This window comes from Cetorhinus maximus, chromosome 5 (genome assembly GCF_964194155.1).
Source record: "Cetorhinus maximus chromosome 5, sCetMax3.hap1.1, whole genome shotgun sequence".
Taxonomy (NCBI): Eukaryota; Metazoa; Chordata; class Chondrichthyes; order Lamniformes; family Cetorhinidae; genus Cetorhinus; species Cetorhinus maximus.
Genome location: NC_135883.1, coordinates 124,654,752 through 124,679,775, shown reverse-complemented (window position 1 = coordinate 124,679,775; position 25,024 = coordinate 124,654,752). Strand labels below are relative to the sequence as shown.

Sequence of the window (25,024 nt, the reverse complement as noted above, 5' to 3'; positions counted from 1 at the left end):
TCATTACATGTAAATACAGACTTAAAGGCAGTAATTATTTTGTACACATTACATGGAATATGAGGTGTCAGCTGTGGCTCAGTTCATAGCACCCTCGCCTTTGAATCAGAAGGTTATGGGTTCATGTCCCACTCCCGGAAACCAAGAACTGTGAATGTACTCGAAAGAGTTACAATCTGTGACTGTTGATAACTCGAAAGAGTTACATAGAATATGGTGTCAGGTGTGTGCAGCTGGGATTGAGTGGATTTTGATAGTTGTAAGAGAGCCAAAGATGTAAAACAAAAGCAGAGAATAATTAAAACTTCAATCTGCAACTTTATACAGGATATTGACAGCTGGGTAAGTTGTTACAGCTTTGAATATTCCAGTACCTGCTCCCCAGGGGATGAGATGGGAGATGGAATTGGCAATTCTTCCAGTCTCAATTGCAAAATAATGAGATTGCCACAGGATTCAACAAAAAACCTGAAGAGAGAAGAATAGCAACTCTGTTAACTGTGCTGGGGCAGGAGTGCTACAAGCTGTTTGGAACCCCAGACTTATTGAGGGACAGAAAAGCAAGTTGTGTGAAATTTTGGTGGCCTTGAATACCCACTTGGAACTATCTACTAATCGCATTTGTGAATGCTAAGAGTTTAAAACTAGAACTCAAGAAGGGAGGGAGAATATTGATCAGTATGTGACTGATGTGATTGATTGCAGGCAATTGGGTGAGCAAGGGAGTGTTAATCTCGTTGTAAAAATCAAATTTTTGTTTGTATTTAGCATTTAACTGACACTTGCTGTCTAATTTCTAAATTTTACAACCTTAAGCAAGACTTTCGGGACTCCATTGCAAGCAAAGCTGAAGTTAGCTAATTAAGGAAAGCAGCTTAAACCAGTTTTTCTGTAACTGGGGTCAGCTAACTGCTTAATCTCAGTGCAGGATATATAAATAGCCACTTCAGCATGACTTAGCACGGAGTGTGAGTTTGAACAGCATGCTGGGAGTTGGGTGATTAAGGCGTTACGAGAGGAAGGGAAGCAATTGATCCTTTGTAATTCTATTACTAAGGTTTAAGAAGAATGCAAACTGGTGGTGCATTAATAAACTGTATATTTTTAAAAAAGGAAAATGAATAAGTGAATAATATAATTAAGTAATTAACTAAAACGCATTAAGGATGGCAGGACAGGTGCTGTGTCAAGGCTGCAGCATGACGGCGCTCCTGGATGCCAGCATGATCCAGGGCAAACAGTCTATAGTAAGTGTATGCAGCTCGAGGAGCTACGGCTCAGAGTCATTGAATTGGAGGCTGAGCTGCAGACATTGCGACACATCAGGGAGAGGGAAAATTACCTGTACGCCTTGTACCAGGAGGCAGTTACATTACTTAGGATAGGGTCTTCTGATTTGGTCAGTGGTCAGGGGCAGGAGGGTGTGACTAAAACTGAGGCAGGTAAGGGGGCCCAGAGGGCACAAGTGCAGGAGCCTTTGCAATTGTCCAACTGGTCTGAGGTTCTCTCAGGTTGTTTGGATAAGAGTGGGGGCTACAGGGTGGATGAACATACTGACCATGGCACCATGGTACAGGAAGCCATTCAAGTGGGGGGAGAAATAAGGAACATAGTGGTAGTAGGGGAAAGTATACTGAGGGGAATTAACACAAATATCTGCAGCAAAGACCAAGGGTCCAGTCAGCTGTGTTTCCTACCCAGTACCAGGGTTCAGGACATCTGCTCAGAGCTGGGGAGGAACTTGCAGTGGTACGGGGAGGATCCAGTTGTTGTGGTCTACATAGGTACCAACAACATAGATAGAACTAGGAAGGAGGTTCTCCGTAGTCAGTGTGAGGAGCTAGGCACCAAATTAAAATGCTGAACCTCAAAGGTAATGACCTTGGAGTTATTATCTGAGTCACACGCAAATCGACATAGGGCAAATAAGATTAGAGAAATTAATGCATGGCTCTAAGAATGGTGTGGAGAAGTGAGTTCTGGTTCATGGGGCACTGATGTTCTACTGAGCTGCATAACTGGGGAAGTACAGAGGGTTTTAAACTAAACAGTGGGGGCAAGGTATCAAATTTTAGAAGATGTGGTAAATCAAAGAATAGGGACAAGGCAAGAGAGGAAGGTATTAATATAAGAAATGTTAAATAAAACATAACAGGAAGGGATAGAGAGTACAAATCTAAGAGTAAAACAGCAGTCAAAAATAATAAAAGGACAAAATTAAAGACTCTGTACCTGAATGTGTGTAGCATTCGAAACAAAATGGATGATCTGATAGCACAAATTGAAATAAATATGTAAGATCTGAAAGCCATCACAGAGACACATGGCTGCAGAATGATATCAATTGGGCCCTGAATATTGAAGGGCACATGACTTTTAAGAAGGACAGGAAGTTAGGAATAGGTGGAGGGGTGGCTCTGCTAATTAACGATGGTATTAGCACATTAGAGAGGGATGACCTAAGTTCAGGAAACCAGGACGTAGAAGTGGTTTGGGTCGAGATGAGAAATGGTAAAGGCAAGAAGCCACTTGTGGGAGCGGTGAACAGGCCCCCTAATTGTAACTAGACAGTTAGACAGAGTATAAAAGAAGAGATAATGGGAGCTTATCAGAAATGTATGGCGATAATCATGGGGGATTTTAATCTACATATAGACTGGAAAAATCAGTTGGGTATAAGTAACCTAGGTGAGGAGCTCAGAATGTTTTCGGAATAGTTTCTTAGAACAACACGTTCTGGAGCCAACCAGAGAGCAGGCTATACCAGACTTGGTATTGTGCAATGAGATAGAATTAATTGATAACCTCATAGGAAGGCATCCCTGGGTAGCAGTGATCATAAAATGATTGAATTTTACATTCAGTTTGAGGAAGAGAAGAGTGGGGACGAAAAGGGTCCAAGGCTAGTATTTTAAACTTAAATAAGGGCAATTATGTGGGAATGAAAGCAGAGCTATTTAAATTGAACTGGCAAATGAAATTAAGTGATAGGTCAATAGAGATTCAGTGGCAGACATTTAAAGGGATATTACAGAATATATACATTCCAACAAGAAAGAAAAATTCTAAGGGGAGGACCCACCATCCATGGTTAACTAAAAATATTAAACATAGCATCAAACTTAAAGAAAAAACATATAATTGTGCAAAGATGGGTGGCAGGTCAGAAGACTGGACAGAATATTTTTTAAAAAGCAAAGAATGACAAAAAGATTAATAAGGAGGGAAAAATTAAAGTATGAGAGAAAGCTAGCTAGAAATATAATGACGGATAGTAAGAGTTTCTATGGATACTTAAATAAGAAAAGAGTTAATAAAGTGAGCGTTGGTCCTAATAGGAAGTGAGTCTGGGGAATTAATAATGGAAAATAAGGAGGTAGCAAATGAATTGAAAAGGAATTTTGCATCAGCCTTCACTCCAGAGGATAAAAGTAACATACCAGAAATAGCTGTAAACCAGGAACTGGAAAGGAGGGAGGAACTCAGGAAAATTACAATCACCAGGGAAGTGGTACTGAGCAAACTGTTGGGGCTGTGGGATGGCAAGTCCATGAGTCCTGATGGACTTCTTCCTTGGATCTTTAAAAAAGTGGCTAGTGAGATAGTTGATGTGTTAGTTTTATTTTTCCAAAATGCCCTGGATTTGGAGAAAGTGCCATTAGATTGGAAAATAGCAAATGTAACTCCTTTATTTAAAAAGAGAAGGAGACAGAAATTAGGAAACTACAGGCCAGTTAGCATAACATTTGTCATAGGGAAAATGTTAGAAGCTATCATTAAAGATTTTAGGGCAGGGCACTTAGAAAAGTTTAAGGCAATCAGGCAGAGTCAACGTGATTTTATGAAGGGGAAATCATGTTTCACCAATTTATTGGAGTTCTTTGAAGGAATCACATGCGCTGTGCTTAGATTTCCAGAAGGCATTTGATTAAGTGCCACATCAAAAGTTATTGCAGAAAATAAAAGCTTAGGATGTAGGGGGTAACATATTGGCATGGATAGAAAATTGGCTAGCTAACATAAAACAGAGGGTAACCATAAATGGATCTTTTTCTGATTGGGAGGATGTGATGAGTGGTGTGCCACAGGGACCTGTGCTGGGGCCTCAATTTTGTACAATTCATATTAATGACTTGGATGAAGGAATCGAAGGAATGGTTGCTAAATTTGCTGATGATACAAAGAAAGATAGGAAAGTAAGTTATGAAGAGGACATAAGGAGGCTACAAGGGGACATAGAGAGGTTAAGTGAGTGGGAAAGATCTGGCAAATGGAGTAAAAGGAGGGCAAATGTGAAATTGTCCATTTTGGCAGGAAGAATAAAAAAGAAGCATATTACCTAAATGGTGAGAAATTACAGAACTCTTGAGGTTCAGAAGGATATGGGTGTCCTAGTGCATGAATCGCAAAAGGTTAGTATGCAGGTACAGCAAGTAATTAGGAAAGCTATTAGAATGTTATTGTTTATTGTGAGGGGAATTGATTACAAAGGAGGGAGGTTATGCTTCAGTTGTACAAGACTCTGGTGAGATCACATCTGGAATCGGGGGAAAATACAATCACCAGGGAAGTGGTATTGAGCAAATTGATGGGGTTGCGAGCTGACCAATCTCCAGGACTGGATGGACTTCACTCTAAGGTCTTGAAACAAATGGCTAGCGAGATGGTTGAGGCACTGGTTTTAATTTTCCAAAATTCCTCGATTTGGGGAAAGTTCTATTAGATTGGAAAATAGTAGATATAACTTCTTTATTCAAAAAGGGAGGGAGACAGAAAGCAGGAAACTATAGGACAGTTAGCCTAACATCTGTCATAGAGAAAATGTTAAAATGTATTATTAAAGATGTTAGAGCAGGGCACTTAGAAAAATTCAAAGCAATCAGGCAGAGTCAACATGGTTTTGTAAAAAAGAAATCATGTTTAACCAATTTCTTGGAGTTCTTTGAAGGAGTAACATCTGCTGTGGATAAAGGGAAACTGGTGGATGTACTGTACTTAGATTTCCAGAAGGCAATTGATAAAGTGCCACATCAAAAGTTATTGCAGAAAGTAAAAGCTCATGGTATATGGGATAACACATGGGCATGGATAGAAGATTGGCTAGCTAACAGGAAGCTGAGAGTTGTCATATATGGGCCTTTTTCTGGTTGGCAGGATGTGACGAGTGGTATGTCACAGGGATCAGTGCTGGGGCCTTGACTTTTTACAATTCATATAAATGGCTTGGAAGGAAGGGACCAAAGGGATGGTTGCTAAATTTGCTGATGGCACAGAGATAGGTAGGAAGTAAACTGTGAAGAAGTCATAAGGAGACAACAAAGGGACATGGATAGATTGGGCAAAGATCTGGCAAGTGGAGTAAAATGAGGGTAAATGTGAAATTATCCATTTTGGCAGGAAGAATAAAAAAGTTTATTATCTAAATGGTGAGAGATTGCAGAGCTCTGAGATTCAGAGGGATCTGGGTGTCCCTTGTGCATGAGTAGCATAAGGTTAGTGTGCAAGTACAGCAAGTAAGTAGGAAAGCTAATAGAACATTATCATTTATTGTGAGGGGAATTGATGACAAAAGTAGGGAGATTATGCTTCAGTTGTAGAGGGCATTGATGAGACCACATCTGGAGTATTGTGTACAGTACTGATCTCCTTATTTATAGAAAGATGTAAATGCATTAGAAGCAGTTGAGAGAAGGTTTAGTAGACTAATACCAAGAATGGGTGGGTTGTCCTGTGAGGAAAGGCTGGACAGGGTTAGACTTGTATTCACTGGAATTTAGAAGAGTAAGAGGTGACTTAATTGAAACATTTAAGAACTTGAAGGATCTTAACAGGGTGGATGTGGAGAGGATGTTTCGTCTTGTGAGAAAATCTAGAACCAGGGGCCACTATTTAAAAATAATTGGTCGATCATATAAGACAGACATGAGGAGAAATTTTTCCTCTCAGAGGTTTGTGAGTCTTTGGAAAGCTCTTCCTCAAAAGGTGGTGGAAACAGAGCCTTTGAATATTTTCAAGGCACAAATAGATAGATTCTTTATTATGGGGAGGCGATGGCATAGTGGTATTGTCACTGGACGAGTAATCCAGAGACCCAGGCTAATGCTCTGGGGACTCAGGTTTGAATCCTGCCACAGCAGATGGTGGAATTTGAATTCAATAATAATCTGGAATTAAAAGTCTAACGATGACCATGAAACCATTGTCAATTGTTGGTTCACTAATATCCTTCAGGGACTAATATCCTTGAGGGAAGGAAATCTGTTGTCTTTACCTGGTCTGGCCTACACTTGAGTCCAGACCCACAGCAATATGGTTGACTCTTAAATGCCCCCTGAAATGGCCTAACAAGCCACTCAGTTGTAACAAACTGCTATAAGTTCACAAAAAGAAATGAAACCGGACGGGCCACCTGGCATCGACCTAGGCACTGGAAACTACAATGGCAATCTCAGCCCTGTTGACTCTGCAAAGTCCCCCTTACTAACATCTGGGGGCTAGTGCCAAAATTGGGAGAGCTGTCTCACAGACTAGTCAAGCAACAGCCTGACATAGTCTTCCTCACGGAATCATACCTTACAGATAATGTCCCAGAATCCACCATCACCATCCCTGGGTATGTCCTGTCCCATTGGCAGGACAGGCCCAGTTGAGGTGGCGGCACAGTGGTATACAGTCGGGAGGGAGTTGCCCTGGGAGTCCTCAACAGCAACTCCGGACCCCATTTAGTCTCATGGCATCAGGTCAAACATGGGCAAAGAAACCTCCTGCTGATTACCATGTACCACCCTCCCTCAGCTGATGAATCAGTGCTCCTCCATGTGAACACCACTTGGAGGAAGCACTGAGGGTGGCAAGGGCACAGAATGTACTCTGGTTGGGGAACATCAATGTCCATCACCAAGGGTGGATTGGTAGCACCACAACTGACCGAGCTGACTGAGTCCTAAATGACATAGCTGCTAGACTGGGTCTGCGGCAGGTGGTGAGGGAACCAACAAGAGGGAAAAACATACTTGACCTCATCCTCACCAACCTGCCTGCCACAGATGCATCTGTCCATGACAGTATCGGTAGGAGTGATCACTGCACAGTCGTTGTGGAGACAAAGTCCGGTCTTCACATTGAGAGTACCCTCTATTGTGTTGTGTGGCACTATCACCATGCTAAATGGGATAGATTTCGAATAGATCTAGCAACTCAAGGCTGGGCATCCATGAGGCGCCATCAGCAGCAGCAGAATTGTACTTGAACACAACCCGTAACCTCATGGCCTGGCATATCTCCCACTCTACCATTACCACCAAGTCAGGGGATCAACCCTGGTTCAATGAAGAGTGCAGGAGGGCATGCCAGGAGCAACACCAGGCATATCTAAAAATGAGGTGTCAACCTGGTGAAGCTATAACACAGGACTACTTGCGTGCCAAACAGCAAAAGCAGCAAGTGATAGACAGGGCTAAGAGATCCCACAACCAACGGATCAGATCTAAGCCCTGCAGTCCTGTCACATCCAGTTGTGAATGGTGGTGGAGAATTAAACAACTCAAAAGGGGAGGCGGCTCCACAAATATCCCCAACCTCAGTGATGGAGGAGCCCAGCACATCAGTACAAAAGAAAAGGCTGAAGCATTTGCTACAATCTTCAGTCAGAAGTGCCGAGTGGATGATCCACCTTGGCCTCCTCCGGAGCTCCCCAGCATCACAGATGCCAGTCTTCAGCCAATTTGATTTACTCCACATGATATCAAGAAACGGCTGAAGGTACTGGATAATGCAAAGGCTATGGGCCCTGACAACATTCCGGCAATAGTGCTGAATACATATGCTCCAGAACTTGCCGTGCCCCTAGCCAAGCTGTTCCAGTACAGCTACAAAACTGGCATCTACCTGGCTATGTGGAAAATTGCCCAGGTATGTCCTGTACACAAAAAGCAGGACAAATCCAATTACCAACCCATCAGTTTACTCTCCATCATCAGTAAAGTAATGAAAGAGGTCATCAATAGTGCTATCAAGTGGCACTTGCTTAGCAATAACATGCTCACTGACGCCAAGTCACTCAGCTCCTGACCTCATTAGAGCCTTGGTTCAAACATGGACAAAAGAGCTGAGCTCCCGAGGTGAGGTGAGAGTGACTGCCCTCGACATCAAGGCAGCATTTGACTAAGTGTGGCATCAAGGACCCCCAGTAAAACTGGAGTCAATGGGAATCAGGGGGTAAACTCTCCGCTGTTTGGAGTCATACCTAGCACAAAGGAAGATGGCTCTGGTTATTGGAGGTCAGTCATCTCAGGTCCAGGACCTCACTGCAGGAGTTCCTCAGGGTAGTCTCCTTAGCCCAACCATCTTCAGCTGCTTCATCAATGACCTTCCTTCCATCATAAGGTCAGAAGTGGGGATGTTCACTGATGATTGCACAATGTTCAGCACCATTCCTGACTCCTCAGATACTGAAGCAGTCCATGTCCAAATGCAGCAAGACCTGGACAATTTTCATTGGGCTGACAAGTGGCAAGTAACATTCATGCCATACAAGTGCCAGGCAATGACCAGCTCCAGCAAGAGAGAATCCACCCATGCCCCTTGATTTTCAATGGCATCACCATCGCTGAATCCCCCACTATCAACATCCTGGGGGCTACCATTGACCAGAAACTGAACTGGACTAGCCATATAAATACTGTGGCTACAAGAGCAGGTCAGAGGCTAGGAATCATGTGATGAGTAACTCACCTCCTGTCTCCCCAAAACCTGTTCACCATCTACAAGTCAGGAGTATGATGGAATACCCCCCACTTGTCTGGATGAGCGCAGTTCCCATAACACTCAAGAAGCTTGACACCATCCAGGATAAAGCAGCCTGCTTGATTGGAACCACATCCACAAACATTCACTCAATCCACAGTAACAGCAGTGTGAACCATCTACAAGATGCACTGCAGGAATTCACCAAGGCTCCTTCAACAGCACCTTCCAATCCTACAACCACTATCATCTAGAAGGACAAGGGCAGCAGATAGATGGGAACGCCACCACCTGGAAGTTCCCCTCCAACACACTCACCATCCTGACTTGGAACTATATTGCCGTTCCTTCACTGTCACTGGGTCAAAATCATGGAACTCCCTTCCTAACAGCCCTGTGGGTGTACCTATACCACATGGACTGCAGTGGTTCAAGAAGGCAGCTCACCACCACTGTCTCAAGGGCAACTAGGGATGGGCAATAAATGCTGGCTCAGCCAGCGAAGCCCATGTCCCGTGAATGAATGAAAAGGTGTGGGTGAAAGGTTATCGGGGGTAGGCAGGAATGTGGGGTTGAGGTTACATTCAGATCAGCCATGATCTTATTGAATGGTGGAGCAGGCACTAGGGGCTGAGTGGCCTACTCCTCCTAATTCGTATGTTCATATGTTCCACTCCTCTATTGCCTTGACCCCACTCCACACCCACCTCCGTTCCCCACTCACCTCAGCTCATCCTTGCCAGACCTGAGCCTCTATGCATGCTGCCATTTTTCTGCTCCCCTCCTTTGTGCCACAGAGTTCAACAAAGACAACCTCTGACGTCAGAACACCTGTACAAAGCTGATTATTGAACACCACCTTTAAATGAACATGAACCAGGTGCCATGAGATTCAAGTGCACCGCTGACTTTATTTTGCAGGTAGGACATAATTACAAAAAGTTTTAATTCAATATGTACTCATGGCGTGCAAATGTATTACAAGTAGGAACCCACCATAGGACTGACCCACCACTGCCATGCCGCTGACTAAATCTCTGCATCTCAACCTGCTGTCGGGAAACCAAAATTTTGGTTCCCGCCTGATTAAGTCCCCCCACCCAACGCGTTTCCCACACTTATAGTCCCCATTAAATACTGCCCTACGTGTGCAAGGCATGTGTGGGGACAGACCAGAAAGAACAAAGAGTTTATTATTCATACAGGATAGGTTTTTTTTTATGGACTAATAATATGGAGAAAGTTGTAAGCAATAGTGCATGCAATTTTTCTTCTTTTTTATAAGAAGGGGGGGATGTTTGGATAAATACCTTTTTTACACTGTGACTTGCCTTATCATATGATCTCTAATATCATCATATGTAAATTTAAGTCAGCCATTTTACACACACCAAATGGAACAATAGGTAAACAATTAATTAAATATTGTGGCTCCTAACAGCTATGGATGAATGACCATTATGCAGTTTGTTTGTTTCTTGTTTGATAAAGATGCAACCCAGTTAAACTAGTACAGCAGCAGCATCATCATCCAATGTAGCACCCAAGCCACTTTGCCCACACAAGTCATCCTGTATACACGAACGGAACCTTTACCTTCCTTCCTCGGTTTTTATAATAACTGAAGTGCTTAAAAAAGAATTCAGGAAGGAGATAAAGGAGAAAAATATGATGACTGTTGTGGTTTGAAGTGAAACAGTCTTCGCTGTGGAATCATTGCTTTGTGAATGTGTAAATAACATTCCCATTAACTCTCCTGTTGCCACTCTTGGTTGATTATGTCACTTAAAAAAAGTTTTAATTGTCTACTTGTTACTTTTCTGACACTGTCTTTATTACATTGTATTGCCATTAAAAACCCAGAATCATAGAATCAGGAACTTGTAAACCAGAGAAGGAAGCCATGCAACCCATGCTCTGCTCTTTCTAAAGGAGCTATCTACTTAGTTCCATTACTATGCTCTTGCCCCTGCGCCCTTTTATTTTTCTTCCATTTCAAAAATTTATTCATCTCTCTCTGAATGTCATGGATTCTGCCTCCACCACTGCATCCTTGTAAAGCATCCAGTGTCCTGATGGCTGTCTATGTAAAAAGGAAAATTCCTCTTCTCTCCTTTCATTCTTTTGGGTATGACCTTAAATGTAAGTTACATACTTGCCATCTGTTCTGTCATAAATCTAAACATCTCCAGATCTCCTCCTAGCCTTATATGGCATATTACTGTGATAACATTTCAAAACTTGTGTAATGAACAATCACTGGACACAGATATATTAAAGAGGAGTGTGAATGGTAATCCATAGTTAAAAGGGGCTCCATGTTTATGAAATGCAGCAACATTTTTCTTCATTTGAAAATGCACCATAAATGTCACATTAAAATAGATTACCATGTTCCTCCTCTGCTCTAATGGAGAACTACAATAACTGCTGTACTACTAAGTCACTAAGAAAGTTACTAGACTTGAACCCTGGTCTAAAACAGAAACAGAAATACCTGGAAAAACTCAGCAGGTCTGGCAGCATCAGCGGAGAAGAGTACAGTTGACGTTTCGAGTCCTCATGACCCTTCAACAGAACTGTTCAGTTGAAGGGTCATGAGGATTCGAAACATCAACTGTACTCTTCTCCGCCTATGCTGCCAGACCTGCTGAGTTTTTCCAGGTATTTCTGTCTCTGTTTTTGTTTTGGATTTCCAGCATCCGCAGTTTTTTGTTTTTATTTTTGAACCCTGGTCTGTTTAATCTTATCTGATTTGTGGGGACAGGTGAAGCTATTGGAGTCAAAACCGGACTAAAGTAGTTAGGATCTCACTCCGGGACCCTTCATAATGTGTATATGTAGATATCTGGTGAGAGCGGGATGATTCTGTAAACGTCATTATAATTAGTTCATCTTTCAACTGATGTGAATATATCACACTTATTGATCCACAAATGCAGTTCGTTAAAAAAATGAATGAAATCCATTCATTTGGAAGCTGTTCCATATTAACAATTTCCATGAACATTTAAGCAGTGGTAAAAGCCTGGAGAATGAAGTTGTTTTAGCAGCATTCAAAGTTGCCTGGTGCACTGACATTGACACTGACAGTGTGGTGTGTGAGAAACGATTGGTATTGTGGATATGCCTCCATATCCTAACATGGTAACTTCCCTATCTCAGCTGTCTCACCATGGTAAAACACTGAACAATACTTGTCCACTGGATGGAAAGGATAAATTGAAGAGGCAATTAGACCGACTGTTAAAACGGCTCGGAGCAGATCTTCACCAAGCTCCTAGCATTTCAAATAAAGTATGTTTCAGTGAAACTCCAAAAGCAGAAGAGAAGAAGAACTCGACTAACATTCCAGATCCTTTAAATTGCATTTTCTTAGCCACAAGAAACAGCCCAGGCTTGGTGGAAAACACAAATTACTTAGAGAGTAATAGCCTGATGCTAAAAGTTTTCTTTTAAAATACTGTAGCAAGAAGAAAAAAAAACTCTTGTACTTATATACAATCTTTCATCATTGCAGGATATCCCAAAGTGCTTTACAGCCAATAAAGTACATTTCGTGGGCAGTCGCTGTTGTAAACATAAACAAGATGGATAGAATAATTTGGGTTAATGATTTTCTATTGTACAGTTGGTGTGTGCCTGGAAATCTATAACACTAAAAAAGCAATAGCAGTCAATAGGGAACAGTGGGGAGATGGTTGCAATGTCACTGAACTAGTAATCCAGATAACTCGGGCTAATACCCTGGGGGTACAGGTTCAAGTCCCATGTATGGCAGCCTGTGAAATTTAAATTCAATTAATTTTTAAAATCTGGAATTAAAAGCAGTAATGGTGACCATGGAACTATCATTGATTGTTGTAAAAACCCAATTGGTTCACTACTGCCCTTTAGGGAAGTAAATCTACTGTCCTTGCCTGGTCTGGCCTACATTTGACTTTGGATCCACAGTAACATAGTCGACTCTTAACTGCCCTCTGCCAGCCACTCAGTTCAAGGGCAGTTAGGGATGGGCAACAAATGTTGGCCTTGCCAGTGACACCCACGACCCATGAAGGAATATAAATAAAAACAACCATAAATGTTCAAAAGAAACTGCATTGAAAATGAGGATGTAGAACTAAAACATGATACAGCTGATAACAAAGTGATCATTTCTATTTCTCGTTAGCTGCTTTCTTGTTAGTGACTAGCCAAAACCAGTGACGGGTATTGATTACTAAGTTTTGCCAATTCCATAATTGGATGGTTGGCAGTTTAGCTGTTTGAGCTGATGGTCATGGCTTGAGTCCTGATATTTTCTTTAGCATTGATGAAAATCTATTAAAAACCTCGATAACTAATGCTTCACAACTTAAGATACTAAAATAAATGGAAATAAGAGCTTCTGTATTTTTACAAAAATACCAGAGTTTTAACAGTCTGGTTGGTAGAAATTCGTCTGGGTCTGTTTTTGAGCCCAGAATCAACACTACACATGGAGTGCAGACTCTAATCAGAAGGCCCATGGCTAAACTGAAATTGGTCGTTTGACCTAGTTTCAATAATTTTGGCAACCTGCCAGTAGCTACTACACATCAACATGCAAAACACCATTTGAAGAAATAAGAGGTCATTCATTTATATAAACAACATAGATGACTATGTGGGAGGTAGGATTAGTAAGTTTGCGGACGACACAAAGATTGGCCGGGTGGTTAATAGTAAGGTTGAGTGTCTTGGGCTACAGGAAAATATAGATGGGTTGGTCAAATGGGCAGATAAGTGGCAGATGGAATTTAACCCTGAAAAGTGTGAGGTGATATACTTTGGAAGGGTAATTTGACAAGGAAGTATTCAATGAACGGCATGACACTAGGAAGTTCTGAGGAACAAAGGGACCTTGGCGTGTGTGTCCATAGATCTCTGAAGGTGGAGAGGCATGTTAGTGGGATGGTGAAAAAGGCATATGGGACACTTACCTTTATCAATCGAGGCATAGATTACAAAAGTAGGGAGGTCATGTTGGAGTTGTATAGAACCTTGGTGAGGCCACAGCTGGAGTACTGTGTGCAGTTCTGATTGCCACATTATAGGAAGGATGTGATTGCGCTGGAGGGGGTGCAGAGGAGATTCACCAGGATGTTGCCTGGGATGAAACATTTAAGTTATGAAGAGAGGTTGGTTAGACTTGGGTTGTTTTCGTTGGAGCAGAGAAGACTGAGGGGCGACCTGATCAAGGTGTACAAGATTATGAGGGCATGGACATGGTGGATAGGGAGCAGCTGTTCCCTTAGTTGAAGAATCAGTCACAAGGAGACATAAGTTCAAGGTGAGGGTCAGGAGGTTTAGGGGGGATGTGAGGAAAACCTTTTTTACCCAGAGGGTGGTGATGGTCTGGAATGCACTGCCTGGGAGGGTGGTGGAGGCGGGTTGCCTCACTTCCTTTAAAAAGTACCTGGATGAGCACTTGGCACATCATGACATTCAAGGCTATGGGCCAAGTGCTGGTAAATGGGATTAGGTAGGTAGGCCAGGTGTTTCTCACGTGTCGGTGCAGGCTCAGTGGGCCGAATGGCCTCTTCTGCACTCTGTGATTCTATGAGGTGGGCTAATTGCCTTGTGGAGCTCCCTGAATGTGAGTCTCTGAGTGTTGGGAGTTGGAGCTACAAAGTTGAGCCTTTTGGGAAACTGGGGTCTGGAAGTATTCCTGCTCCTTTTTAATGCTTTAAAAAATATATGTCTTCTAAATTTTACTTGCTGTTGGTGACCACGACTTAGGCCGCAGCGGCCAGAGAAGAATCCCAAGTGAGTCAGGCTCGGTGCCCATTCTTTCACTGTGATATCCAGTTGCTGTGAGTGGGCCTAAAACACAAGTTAGGCCCCTCATTTACACATGTAAGTGGCCTAATGTCCATTTTAAAGGCAGACCCAATTTCAGCTCAGACATTTTTCAGTGTCCCTTGCACCACAAGATGTTGATCCCCACAAATCGACATCTTTGTGCTGACTTTACAACCATATAACAGGCATAGTTTGAAATATTCAGCGGGTCAGGCAGCCTCTGTAGAGAGAAAACCAGAGTTTCTACGTCTGGTCTGTGACGTTTCCATTAGCATAATGTGATCCAATATTTGCCCCGATTTACAGTTGAGAAATTGGACTACTCAAAATTCAGCATAAACCACTGTCCAGCATAAATCCAATAGCAGAAACCCTCAGCACTGGTCAGGTATCTAAATACCATCTATCTAAAACACACATAAGCCATGTAGCCTGTTCAATGTCAAACTGGACAATATGTATAAGCACCAATAAAAAATAGTGCTTGAAGCCCAGAGCCTCACCATTTGGGAATTCAGACATGCACTCCTGGTGATTTTTAACCATAATGTACAGGAAATTGCGGGAATCCAGTGCCTGTATTTCCCAACATAAACTCCCAGCAGACATAGCTCTGGGTTTTAATAAAGTTACTCTTCTAATGTCAAACTATCAATTCACTAACAGGATACAGTCCAGTAAGTCAAGTATTAAGAAAATCTGATCCCCAACCAAGGTGAAGTGACTCATGTACTGACGTTCCTGGATTGCCTGCGGTTTTAATTCATTTATTCCACAAGGTCCAGCTGGAGGGGGAAATGGAAACTGAATAAATCATTTCAAGTAATGCTATTGTGCCCTCTGGTGTCTGATTAGAATACTTATTTTTAAAATTATAATAATTTAATGAACCCCCTTTATGCCTTTGGGATTTTATCAGTAAAATTATATTCACCTGATGTGTTGCAAACTCAATATTGCATCACGCTGTCAGCACAATCTTTGAGCTGCAGTCAACTATTACATGAAAGTTCTCACTGCCAAAATGGTTCTGTTGATTTTGCCCAATTGCAATTGCAGTGATGCAGATTTCACAGGAACCCCTCAGTCCCCGTGAATCAACAGAAACCTGAACCTTTCCTAGCTTCAGGAGGCAGGTTGAAATTTGTTGTGGAAATATGCCATTTCCCGCCCTATTAGAAATGTGAATATGAAGACGAGTGAATATGAAGACGAATCAATATAAAACCTTAGTACCACAGTTGGAGTGTAGTTTGCAATTTCGGTCTCCACACTATAGGAAGGGTGTTGAGGCAATAGAGAGGGTATAGTGCAAATTGGCTCAGATGCTGGCTGATATGAGAAAGTACAAATAGAAAGAAAATCTTGAAAAATTGGGGCTTTTTTGTGAAAACAGAGAATAGGGTGAAAGTTGTGAAAGAAAAGTGCAGCTTAATAAATAAACAGATAAACAGACAATTTCCTGCCATCAACAGATCTGAGATAATATAAGGTTACAAAGTTAAACACAAGAAATTTAGGACAGGCAGCTGGAAAAACGTTGTTACATGAAGAGTTGTGAGGTTAATGAGCTAACGATTGAGCAGAGACCATCTGCAGCAGGGCCACACCCCAGCCTGTGCAGTCAGCCAGCGTCCAATAGTGCCAGCAAGAAGCCTGGTTCAGTCTGAGTGTCAGCCTTCAATAACATTGGGGCCAACAGGTTACAGGCTGAACACAAGCACCTCTCAGGCAGCTGGCATGTGTTGTTGCAGCATTGGGCAACCTGGCCACCATTCGAGCCGTAAGAAGCATATGGCCAGAGGGGTGGTGGGCACGGGCTAGGATGTTGGTAGTTAGCAGCTCATTATTTTGCGGAGCCTCCAGCGGAGCACTTACCTTCTGAGATCCTCTTCGGCTGGGCCACCAGCTGTAACATGGACGGAGCATTAAGCCTGCTTTTTTTTGTCCAGTTGAGTCCTAAAATGGCAATCAGGTTCAAGTGATGTTGTAGGACATCAGCTTGCGTATTAAAAGGGCCAATTGTCTGATTCAGGCAGGCTCTCCAGCCATGCAACAGTAGGCCTTTAGGAAGATGGCATTGGCCACATCGCTAGTGGGAATCGGGGATGTTAATGATACCTCCATTGTTGAGGCACTACCATCCCTGTTTCCAACAAGCATCAGCCTGAAATGATACCCTCTTGTCAGCATTTAAGAATCGGTGAAATAGGCTGCCGAGGGAAAAGGAATCTAGGGATATGGGTACAAAGTGGATCTGGGTGTAAGTCTACTGCTGTTGAGAGGATAAAATGCCAACATAGACTATTTGGTCCAAATGGCCCGTTCCTATGTTGTAACTTCCGTGTATTCTATATAATTATATGAATGAAATGGGACTGCAGTCCAGTTTTTATTCTTCAGCTCTATTTGTTTTAATTCAACAATGATAAGCGTGTAAAATATGACTTGCAGAGGGTTTTCTTCCCTGTTCATGAAACTGCCTCATTTATGCTGCAGATCGATTGTATAAATAAAAAGGAGAAAAAGATAACAGCTGGATTTTGCGGTCAGCGGCAAAGGAAAGCACTTACACTTATAGCTGCCCACAGACTCTCTGTGGGCTTTTGCGCAATAATTTATGGTATGTAGAGATCTTTCTCAGCACAGCACCCTCTACAGGAAATCTGTTGAATGTATGAGCACGGCAGCCAACAGAGTGCATTCTCAACCAATCAGATTGAAGAATCCTGCACTGGGCAGGATTTTGCCTTCAGTGGAGTCCAAGCCCACACTGGGGTGGTAGGGGGGCGGTGGGGATGAAGTAGTTACAGCTGGTGATTTTCCTTGATGTCAGCTGCTAATTGGTTGGAGAGGGGGTAGTAACTTGGGTCTATTCTCTCCGGAATTTAGAAAAATGTGAGCTGATCTCATTGAAGGATTCTGAAGGGGCTTGATAGGGTAGACACAGAGATTGTTTCCGCTGGTTGGGTAATCTAAAACATGGGGACACAGCATTAGTATAAGGGCCTGATCATTGAGGACTGAGATGAGGAGAAATTCACTCAAAGGGTTATGAATCTTTGGAAATTTCTACCTCAGAGGGTTGTGGATACTCCATTGTTGAATACATTTAAGGCTGAGATAGATACATTTCTGGGGTCTCAGGGAGTTAATGGATATGGGGAGTGGGCAGGAAAGTGGAGTTGAAACCCAAGATCAGCCATGATTGTATTGAATGGCAGACCAGGCTCGACATGCCATGTGGTCTACCCCTGCTCCTATTTCTTGTGTTAGTGGCAGCAGGGATGGGATGCAGGTGGGACTTGTATAAAGTGTGGGGCCGATTTAAAGACATGACAGTAGCCATTGCTGTAGCAGCCATTTTGATTTCCCATAGAAGCCTGTGCTCAGCAGTCGAAGAGACAATAGCCAGGCAGCCTGCTTCACGGATACAGCTTGAGGTTCTATTGGAAGCCGTGAGAGGCAAGAGGTCCTGTTTCTGGTGGGTGGCAAGAGAGGGCCCTGGGGAATCAGTGACCCTTCGGCAATGCCCAGACTGTTGCGAACCTGGTAGTTCTTATTTAAATGAACCACTGATATTGGTGACAGAGGCCAAAATTGCCTCATCTTTCTCTCTCTCTCTTTCTTCTGTCCTTGCAGAAGAAGAGAGTCCAGAATTCACAGGCGAGGGTGCAAACATGAGAAGGAATATCCCAACTGCCATTCCTACAGCCGTGGAGGAGTCTGCAATGGAAATCGTTAAGGTGGCCTCACAGGACCAAGAGGGTGATGGAGATAATGGAAACACCTGGAGAAGAGGGTGAAAAGATGGTGAGCTCTTTACAGGAAGGAGATGAATTGCACTCTTCCCCATCTGACAGCCTGCCAATGCCTCATTGGGAAGCCTCGGCATTATCGAGTCATCTGCTGTCATGGGCAAGTTCTCCTGATTGCCTTATGTTCCCCATAGCATCAGTCATGAAGGCGGTGTGTGAAAATACAGCAGCATCATTCAGAGCCTCTCAAGAATCAGCAGAGCCAGCACCGCCGCATCATTCAAGTGCACTCTCCACCAGCACAGATCCACTCACAGCTGTGGATCCTCACCTGCGGTTAGAAAGGGTGGCACTGGGTGAAGGGCACAGTACTAGTGAACAGGAAGAGGTGAGAGAGGCTGAGACAGCTGTGAGAAGTCCCTGTTGGATGACAGACACAACCACGCTCAGCTGGGCACAGATGCAGGGCCTCAGGAGTCGTAAGAAAGGTAGGTTTACTTTGACTAGCAGCATGAGACCTGTTCCCATCTATTGGGAATGATGCAGTGTGGGGTCATGGGCTGTGAATGGAGGAGTCCTTTCAGCTCTGTCATCAGCATGGGATCAGGGCTTTGAACACATGAGCTTTTCTATTGAGAGTGGCCAACCTCGAGAGCCATATGTGTCAGCACACTCTGAGTAGATGCAGGAGCAGTACACAGATGTTCACAAAATGCGTGCAACGCTCTGTAGCATTGGCAATCGGTGGTGCTGATGGTACAAAGATGCATGGAGTAGATGCCAGTTACACCTGAGCTGGTGCTGCCCTCCTGCCATCTGGAATGCCAGCCAAGGGCTGAAGCAGCCATTGAAAAGGATGAGCCTCACTTGCTGCCATCATCATTGACCTCCTTGGCCCGTCTGGCTGAGGGAACATCAATGCGGTAGACCCCTGTGGTGGTGGCTGTCCCTGTATTGTTGCTGGTGCAGAATCCTTGGAGATACCCTTATTGGCACCTCTGCAATAAGGACGACTGCCACACCTGCATCTCAGCCCCAAACAGACACAACAAGGTCACAAGGCAGCATCATGTAGAAATGGTCAAGAGTGGAGGCCCTCGTGCCAGTCAGAGCACTGAGTGGGTTGTACTTCAGGTGTGAATGCAGACACTGTAATTTATTAATAACACTGGAAATGTTGAGCCATGGTCCCAGATTTGTGAGCTTCCATTCTTTCATGGCAAAACTGGAAAAGATGGAAGAAATGGTGAAGGGGAGCTGTGGTCTGTAAATGGGGACAGAGAGACCAATGGACATATGTGCACCATGCATTGGCAGTAAGAGTGGATTTATTCAAGGTTGAGTCTTCAACAGAAGTGTTCTCACAGGCAGATCAAAGCAAGTTCCAGAGCATGCATTGCAACTGGATACGAAGAGCCCAGGATAAAAGTGCCTTGGATCATATGTGTCTGAACGTTCGCGCCATCTTGATGAGCACTTTGACTCCTGAGCTGGTCCTGGTCACCTGCCTTCTAAACATGGCCACCTTTCTGCTCCTTCTTCCTGCTCCTCTCCCTCTTCCTCCTCCTGATCAATTTTTATCCCTCGATCAACATCACAAAAACGGATTATCTGGTCAGTATCACATTGCAGTTTGTGGGAGCTTGCTGTGCACAAAGTGGCTGCTGCATTTCCTACATTACAACTTCATTAGCTGTAAAGCAGTTTGCAATACCTGGTGGTCGTGAAAGATGGTATATAAGTGCAATTTCTATTCTTATCTTTAATTAAGACTTAACACACAATTCAAAATTGAGTTAAACATAAATGCACTAACCCTAATTTTTTATGGCATGATTACTGGGTAACCTGTGGGTAATTATTGCACTTTTACGCACTTCATGTGTTTTAATGCTGAATGTCTTATACCAGTGTAGCCAAGCTTGTGCAGAAACAGTAAATCAGGCAGCAAAATTCCATGTTTAATTGCACATGGACAGAGCATTCACCACACAAGTTCCACCAATCTGAGTCCTAAAATGGCAATCAGCATCTAATGATGTCTTAGAATCCTAATTTTTATATTGAAAAGGCCAACTGCATGTGTGGACACCAGGAGTTGCTGTCCCATTTACTCCCATTATATTGGTGATCACTCATAGCCTTACAGTTATTCCCATTGCAAACTCCAAGCCAACCATTTCTAGCCTCAGTCTATCCCTGTTATGGCACAGCCAATGGTAAATGCTGAGCTGCTCAAATCCCAAAGGGAAACTTGAAACAACTGCCACAACTGTTTTTTGAAATGCGTGCCTTGAATTCAGTGGTAATAAGATCACTGAGTCTTATAGGTTTCTTACCAAACTAAATTAAACCTTTGTTAATAGAAGGAGTGATTTTAAGCACATACATAGATCTACAAATTACTACTATGATAACTTCTAAATCCCCTAGTTAATCTAACTCCCAGTTATACTTTTGTTAAGGCAACAGTAAGACACATAGATTTTAAAAGACCCAGGCAAAGAAACACAACCCCCTGAACAATCCAATTCAAAGTGAATTTTCTTAACTTCAGTTCTTTGTAGACAGCAGCTTGAGGCTTAGATGCTGGAGGCTTTTTCACACTTGTTTTAGATCTTAGAATGCCTTCCCTTGAACACAGCCTCCTCTCCTTTCTCCATATTTCCCCTTTGAATGCAAATTCCTATTGTTTCACTATGTCTTTGGGCTTTCCCTCTCTAATAATAAAAACCTCTCTCAGTACCAATTTTACCAATAATCTTTGGAAAAAAGCACACTGTTTATTAACTTCTCCTGGCTAGGTGAGACATTTCACCCCTCCTTTGAAATCAAGCTGGTCTGGTTTATTTAAAAATGCAAATGTTCCCTTTACACTTATGTTTACCTACTTCACATTTCAAACCTAGCTTATCTTCTGGTACACCAAAGCCTTCAGACCAGCTGCCTTTAATTCAATTAAGTCCCACACACACACACACACACATAGACACAGACCCCACTATTACTCTACTTTACAATAAATTCCAATAACATTCTGAAAATTATTATGTCTTCTTGACAATCCCCATCTTCCTCATGCCCTATCTTTCGAGTGATTTTAAAAGAAACTAGTTTGGACATGTTTCCTTCCTCAGCAATGCAAAAAGTGGCTGAAAGAAAGTGCAACAGAAAATGGAAAAATCAAAGTTGTGAATTTATCAAAATCACTTCTACTTTGTAAATAAACATTTATTGTCTCAAAAGTGTAAAAGCACGCTATAAATACTGTATGAATCCTGTTTCCACCTTTTAGTACAGATAACATAAAATTAAAATACTTTAATAAAATGATGTATCCATTCCTTCAGCAGTAAAACAAAAATAGCAAATTGTTTGAAAATCGTGAATCTTCTTTGGGTCTTCTCCCGTTCTGTCTTTGTAACTTCTTTGGAGGATAGGAGGAAACCTTACCTATGTAAATAGAGTTCCCTCCAAAAGTTTAACGAAGTTATGATTGAAAAATGGGAATAGCTCCCAGGAGATTCCCAATATCGCTGAGCCTGTGTTTCTGAGTTCCAATTTTCTTTAATCTAATATTAGTTTAATCAACTACTACTTTAATCCACTAGTTCTGTTATTCTTCTTTCCTGCCCATAATACTGCAGCTCACATCCCATCATAAATTTTCCACACGTAATTATGTTGCCAAGCGACCGTTTCCTGGTGTGACTCGTCTAGCAATCTATTCACTGGTGGATGCTTATTATCTAACTGCTACATCTTTTCCAAAAGCGTCCTCAGTAAAGTCAGATATCTTGAAGCTTTTCCAAAATCTGTTCCTTCAAGATGGATCAAATATCACTTGTAACTCTGAAACCCTATTTAATATCCTTTGCGCTTCTTTCCATAATGCTTTAAAAACTAGACAGCCCGACATCATTTGAGAATTGTTTGCACCCAGTGCCTTCTACCCTCCTACTTTTGTCCTAGCCTCTATTGGCACAATTTTCATTAATCCGGCTTCTCTTCGCATGGTTCAAAGAAACAGCTAAAAAAAAAGTTGCCCTTTTTAAAAACAAAACAGTACATTCACCAAAATGTTTGATCATTAACTTGTGATAGAGGAGCCAAAGAAGGATCACAGCTGTGGTGGAACAGAGCAAATGACCAGAGTGATTCATCTGTCCAACCCCAATGACCTGGAAATATCAGAGTCAATCTTCCTCAAAACAGTGCCTGGGGAAAGCTTATTCTCTAGTTGCTGTGGCGAGATGAAGGCTGGCTATGCCAGATTTCTGCCCTCACTGCATTGCCAAGGTATTTCCTGGCCTTTCTTGAATGGGTGTAACTGGTTCTGTGCTTGCAATAAGTGCAAGCCTATAATGACTGTAGAAATTAGGTGATTATGGCATGACAATGCTGTGCATTTGCTTGCACATCGATCTACTCACCTGGACCCAGAGCCCTGACTTCCTCCAATATTTCAGACCTCTCCATCACTACTATATGAATTATTAATTTTTAATTAAATGCATACCATTATTCAATTTGTCTGAGCATTGTTGGTGGAACATGCAGGTTCTATAGTCAACCTCATCATCACATTAGTGAAGCACAAGCCAGTTCCTTCCACACAACTCCAGGATGTTGGTAGCGGAAGTCCCCCAAGTCCCCTCAAATCTTGAGGGAAATGACTAGTCTCGGATGACGTCCCACTGGCAGTCTTAGGCCCTGAAACATTTGGAGCCTGCATCACTAATTGCAAGTGCAGCCAAGATGATCCCCAGCCGGCCCTAACCTGAGGTAGGAACCCCCATCCCGAATCCGAGGGGCAGGATTAATAGAAGTCATCAGTTGTCAGGCAGTGTAGAATTCCTAGCCTTTCGTTCGAATTGTTTCAAACCAGTGTGCCCCTCAATCCAGATCTTTTGAGAAATGGGCCCTTGAAAGTTTGGTTGCCAGCTAGTGGATGAACAAATGCTTATCATCTCGATAAGTTACACACAGAATTGAAATCTCACTACTTGACTTTGCTGCTGATATTAACCCTCAAACCATGAAATTCCTGAAGGCAAGAAAGAGTGGAAAGCAAGATTTCCACCTTGGGTGTTGGGGGAAGTGCAGGAATTTAGGAGAAAATCTGTTTGTGCTGGTATTTCATTCCATTGGCAGGGCTCCATTAAATTCTGAGGGAGACAGGCCTTGGAGCGATCTTCAGCAGACTGCCTCACATCAACGGCAAGAATGTCCAAGGATTTGTGATAATCTCTGTCTGGAATTTCAATGATGGGAGATCGTCAGAATCCTACGAGAAATGGTGTAAGCAACCATTTATGACATTTCTCCCAGGTTTCTGCCAACCTTACAATGGAGATTGGAGTATCCCTGCAGGAATTCCACCCAAAAATGTCTGTGGACTGAAGACTTGCATTGACCCTGGCCTTCAGATGAACTCTCCTACCTCAGTCTAGAAAAGGCTAGGGATCATCCCGACTGCAGTTGCACCGGCAGCGCAGGCTGAAATAGAATTGAGATATTACCCTGGAATAGTAATTTCCCTCTAGATTTGAAAGCACACAACCATAAAATAAAGACTTGATAACAAGGGTGTTAAGATGGTGAGAATGACTTAATGCTGTAACTCTCTTTTGCAGACAACGTGAATGAGATTGGCAGAGCTTCTCCTCTCAGGAAAGTCGGAAATCAATGCAAATATCAGCTACCACTGGTGTCAGAACTCAGATCCCATACTCGGGAGTCAAACTCACAGATGTTCTAGTGGCCCAAGTCATCAAGCGGCTTATCTTTTGTTCAGTTTCAAGTTGCTGCCATGTTTTAAAAAAACATAAAAGTAATTATATACTTTTAAAATATTTATTTCTTCATAGAAAATGCAGTGCACTTTCCAAAAACACAAAAATTTGGCTAGAGCAAATGTTCCTTAAAGAGGACAAGGCTGGCCTGACCTACAAGTACATTTTCACCTGTACAAAAATGTGTGTGGTCTCACACCAGTGTACATTGGGCATTGGTTGTGAAGAAAGTCCTCTTTGGACAATTTTATAAAAATATGCACTAGAGAATTGTTTATTTAAGTTATTTAAAACATTGTCTTTTTGTGAGTCATTTGCTTACATATTCCGTCAGAGGGCATTTTTCTCTGGTTATGCAAGTCCCTTGGGGAAGCTCTTCCCTTTAGATCTGCAACGCAGATGTTACACAACAAAGATGTCAGTAACAAACCATTAATCTGGATGATATTTCAATTCATGAGTGAAGTAACCATGAGCGCATTAAGGTGATGCTACACACATACAAAATATGTTGGTGAGATAGCAGTAGAATAATGATTTTGTCTGTGCACTGATGATTCATGATAATCATTGTCCTAAGTGCACATTTCATATTAAATGTTTGGAGAGGTTGGGAAAGTTACTGTAGGAGTTTATATCATTCAGAGACCTAGAAAAAATATTTTTAACAACACCTTAGATATTAAAAAGTAGCCCCATCAAGGCAATTGTATAACGACAGCTATTCTTTCAATTACTTTAAAAATCAGAAGAGCAAATATTTTTAATGAATTATTTTATTGTTAAAGGGACCCCCTGATGACTAAGTGGATAATTGCGCTTTCCAATTTGTTGGACCGTGTGGGGCACCCTCCGTAAAGATGTAATGAACACCACAATGTCAGGCCACTTATTCACTCT

General features: G+C 42.4%; 1 long non-coding RNA gene across 1 annotated transcript; it reads left to right on the top strand.

Moving 5' to 3' along the window:
* The first annotated feature begins 218 nt into the window (after nucleotides 1-218).
* LOC144680356 (uncharacterized) lies at nucleotides 219-24,374 on the top strand. The gene is made up of 3 exons (XR_013576548.1): nucleotides 219-342; nucleotides 9,543-9,666; nucleotides 23,966-24,374. It is a non-coding gene; the product is annotated as an uncharacterized LOC144680356 (long non-coding RNA).
* Nucleotides 24,375-25,024: the final 650 nt, after the last annotated feature.